This window comes from Anguilla anguilla, chromosome 16 (assembly GCF_013347855.1).
Source record: "Anguilla anguilla isolate fAngAng1 chromosome 16, fAngAng1.pri, whole genome shotgun sequence".
Lineage (NCBI taxonomy): Eukaryota > Metazoa > Chordata > Actinopteri > Anguilliformes > Anguillidae > Anguilla > Anguilla anguilla.
In genome coordinates this window covers 31,074,356-31,079,355 of record NC_049216.1, presented here as the reverse complement: position 1 = coordinate 31,079,355, position 5,000 = coordinate 31,074,356, and positions in this window count along the sequence as shown.

Sequence of the window (5,000 nt, the reverse complement as noted above, 5' to 3'; positions counted from 1 at the left end):
TCTTCTCCTTCTTTCTCTCCCCCTCCTCTTGTTTAGCATTTCAGAATCTTTCCTTTTCTTCGTCCCCGGTCCCTGGAAGAGCGGGCACAAAAAAAAAAAAAAAAAAAAAGCGGCCTCTCTTTATGAGGCCTATCTGCGCGGAGATGGATATGCTGGCTTATTGGACAGTAAAAGGCCAATCTCCAGGTGACAACCGGGCACGGTTATTCAGCCCCTCATTCATGCATATTTAGAGGATGGTAATGAGGGGTTTTTTGCATTGTTGCATGAAAATGGTCGATTCCCCGCGGGGGGCCGACGGAGTGCCGGTTGAAACGTGCGAGATAGCTCGGCGTCCGGCCGCAGCTGGAACCTCCAGACTCATTTTCCTTCGCTTGGCATCGGGCTCCTCCGCTTTCTGACGAGCGCCCAAACCGATGAAGGCGAACTCCTCACAGCACTATTAAAACGTTTGGTTTAACGCCATATATACCTGCCATCTTCCGCTGCTCTACAATAGATCACAGTACTGAGCAAGCCGCTATTTAATTTCCTTGTGTGTGTGCATATGTGTATGTGAGTATCACACACACACACACACACAGTACAGTACGTATTTGGACAGTGACATATTTTTGTTGTTTTGGTTCTGTACTCCATCACATTGCACATTGTACTCCAGCACAGTGGATTTGAAATGACACAATGAGTAAAATGCGATGACTAAAGTGCAGACTGCCAGCTTTAGTTTGATTTTTTCTATAGCGATATCGGGTCATACGCGTAGGAATTGCAACCCTTTATATACATAGTCCCCCCCCCATTTTAGAGGACCAAAAGTAATCGGACAGTTGACTCAAGAGTTTTGAGTTGATTTTAGGTGTGGCATTTGCACATGGAGTCTGTTACTGTTTTCTCTCTGCATGAGGACCAAAGAAGTGTCAATGCCAGTGAAGCAGGACATCAAGAGGCTGAGAAATTAGAATAAATTGATCAGACGCATAGCCAAAGAATTGCATGTGTCAAAATCACCTGTTTGCTGCATTGTTAAGAGGCAAGAACTCACTGGTGAGCTTGGCAACAGGAAATGACCTGGTAGACCATGGAAGACCGTTGTAGTGGATGACCGAAGAATACTTTTATTTGTGGAGCGGATCTTGCCGGATTGGTGGCAGTGGCACGCGTGACACCCTCAGTTGTGAAATTAAAGGCTGGCTGAGGGCCTGAAGGCATCAGCGTATGTGTGATTTGTGTCCTGACTTTGCTCATCTCCCCTTGAATACATATTTCCTTAAATCCAATGGGCCGTCCAACGCCGTCCACAGACGCACCGTGGTTCGTTAATTGCGCAAAAAGAAAGAAAGCAATACGCTGTGCGTGATCGCTGTCTAGGCCCCTCTTTAACCCTTTCCTGATTATGAATGATGTCTCCAGTCCTCTTTGTGTTCAAGCAGGAGGTCAGGAATGGGAAGGGGGGGGGGGGGGGCGGGCAGAAGGGGGGGTGTCAAACCTCTGCCCTGGGGGGGGGGGGGGGGGGGGGTGAGAGGGTTCTCCAGAACGGCCCGGCTGACCTCACTAGCAGGCCGCGCGGTCGCGCGCGGAAAGCCGAAACCAGCGCCGGCGAAGGACTGAGAACCGTTTGCGGTTCCACATCCGGGCCTTCGAGAGCTTCGTATATCACCGTGGCGACGGAGTGAGTGGGCCCCCCGTGGGCTCGTGTGATTTGTGTTTCGGGACACATGTTAATGGAGCACCCCCCCCAGGCGTGGACGTCTCACCAGAGCCAGACACTTATGAGCCAAAATGGCCACTGTGGCTTTTTTTTTGGCAGGTATATCCCGGGCCAGCGCTGAACTGGGGGCTAACACCACAGATTACAGACGGGCGCGTACTGTGGCTGAGATGGGAACGAGGCGCCTTAAATCAGCACACAATCCAAAGACCCCCCATAAATCTACTGAATGGGGCTGGGGTGTGTGCAGTAAAGCACACCTGCAAGACTTATGTAAGTCTTATTAAACCATAAATTGCCAACATCAGCTCTTGCTGGGGCCGCTCCCTGCTAGAATAAATCTCGGAGAATGCCTGGCGGTGGGGGTGGGGGTGGGGGGTGGGGGGGGGGGAAGAAAAATAAAACGGAGATGGAGAGAAAGGAAGGACACCAAAGGTACAACGCAGCCTTGCCGTTTTATGATAGGCGGACAATAACGCACCTGATTGTAACTGACAGCTTAACATCTTCTCCAGCTGTTCGGAAGGGGTCAAAGGATTTTCCACAGCAGTCTGTTTATGGGAATTGCCCCCCCCCGGAACCCCCCCTCCTACCCCCCACACGACCCCCTGTCTGAGACGTGGGCTGTTTTTCGGACCTCTCGCCCCGTGTCACGCCGCTGTCACCAGTTTTCGGGGCGGATGCCGTTTTCGCTCGAGCGTTCGTTTTCGGCCGAACGCGAGTGTTTCCGTAACGCGGCGTTGAGAGGGTCCTTGCGTCGCACACACACCTTGTAACTTGGGCTTCATGCAATCACAACATCCCCCCTCTGTCACACAGGGCACTTCCTAAATTTCAAACATCAAAGGAAGATGAAGCCGGCGCGCGCTAGCAAGACAAACATCGCCGCCGGTGATTTTGAAATATTAAAATGGCCGCCGCGGGTCAGTATATCCACCAAATGCGCTACCGGAGCAGATCCAGTCATTCATGAAATGGACTGTTGTGTAAGGGTATTGATTTTTCACACGCTGTCTGTCTTCACTGAGAAGTCCTTCACACATCTTTGGACACCCTTCCTGGACTTTCTTATTTTTTATTTTATTTTTTATCCCAGGTTAAGAATGCAGTTAAAAATCAGGCCTCAGTTTATTGGAGGCCTGTTTTTGATTTTTTTAAGCGCTCCTATACTGTAAGTTCGGGGCACAGTGCTGTGTGCCACGGTGCAGCAACGCCTGACAAAATGGCCGCCCCGTTAGTGCCTGTGTGTAATTTCAAAATGGCCGCCCCGTTAGTGCCCGTGTGTAATTTCAAAATGGCCGCCCCGTTAGTGCCCGTGTGTAATTTCAAAATGGCCGCCCCGTTAGTGCCCGTGTGTAATTTCAAAATGGCCGCCCCGTTAGTGCCCGTGTGCAATTTCAAAATGGCTGCCCCGTTAGTGCCCGTGTGTAATTTCGAATGTGCTGCCGATTAGCGGAGCTCAGCTTTTACCTCGGCTCTTGGTGTAGGGCGGCTGTGGGGTTTATATCACTGCGTAACACCCCAGAGCTCAGGGCCTGAGTCAGGGCCTTTCCACGTTTCAACTGACGAAGTTCACTGCGAGCCCTCTAAACCAGGCAGCTCTTTGGTGGAGCTGTGATGCAGCCGTTTCCTTTTTCAGAGCGCGCGTTTGTCTCAGAGCAGACGCCCCGGCGTTTCGCTGTTTGTGTTTACGGAGAGGGATGACCCGGTGAATTAGCAGGGAGAGGGTAAACAGTGGGGTTTTTTTTTTTGTTTGTTTTTTTTTTGTTTTTTTTTAAAGGATGTAGCAGACTTGTAATATTTGAAGTCTGGTTTGCATGTGAGTGTGCTATTACAGAGCAGTGAGAGTGTTTAGGCCTTGCGTCTGTGCACGCCGCCTCAGAACTTCAGATACACTTGGTGACAGGCGCTCACGGCTCCCAGCCATGAAAGAGCTTTTGTTTTCCTTTTTTAATATTCCTGCACGGCACAGATGAAGAAGTCTGTCACTGTCACGCGCGTCAGTTTTTTGGGGGTTATGCTGGCACATTGGCAGGATGAGGGAGTGAACATGGTACTTCCAAGGCTAGCTTAAATAAAACTTTATGCTGACATTCACCATTTAAAAAGTGTGTGTGTAATATATATATATATATATATATATATATATATGGATGTCTGTAAAATAAAATATATTTTATTTTATTATTATGTATCGGTGTATTTATGTAAATAAATATTATAAAATATAATATATGATACATTATTATTAATGTTATATTTCTGGCTTTGATGAGTGGTCAGAGAGGCAGACAGGTAGATGAATGAACAGACATATATTGTTGACAGTTCAGTAGTCGGCTTTTGGGATAATCCTCACTTTCAATTAACCCCATTTAATCCTTCTAGGAAGGTTTCCCTAATTCCAATGACTCCTTGACTCCTTATAACATGAATGAATAAAGTAAAATAAAAATGTCCTGTGTGTGTGTGTGTGTGTGCATGTGTGCGCACGTGTGTGTTTATGTATTTTTAAAAACTGAAATAGATAATCATTTCGAACAGCTTTTTTTTCTCAATTTTTGAGCGCCGGTTGTTTAAAAATGAGTTGGGACAAGAAAGAAACAGACCTCCCTCCTTGTTTTTCTTCTTTCCCCCCGATGGGAAGATTTGTCTTTTTCCAATCTCTGGCCGGGATAATCAACGCTGGCCCGAACACCTGCGCTTCGATCGCTCTGACCCACCGCCCGAATGAGTGCAATTAATGACAATTACCCCGCAGGTGACACCACACAGACATTAACTGATAGGCTGCTATTAAAAGAGACAATCAGTTTGTCCACCGGTAAATATGTAATGATTACAGCTGCCCCCCCGGCCAGGTGGAGAGCTGCCTCAGCACCGACGCCATTTACTGCTCTGTGTGCCCCCCCCCCCCCGCCCCCCCCAGTCCATTCGGCTAAACACACTCACCAAACTAGAATGGATGGCCGATGGACCCGACTAAAAAGGTATATAATTTCTTATCTGCGGTGCTTCTGTTGGTTTTTTTTGTGTGTGATGGGGGAATGGCTACTACTACACGGTAAAAAAAATGTCCAGTGTTAATTTTAACTCTTAACAGATAACATTTGGTCCCACTCTTGGAATGTGGGACCAAATGTTATCTGTTAAGAGTTGAATTAACGCTGTTAGAGTTGAATTAACGCTGGGCATTTTTACTGTGTATGTGTTCTCATGTCGAATGTGCTAATGATTTAGTACTAATGAGAGTTACATATCAAATCACTGATGGTCAATACCAAAATTA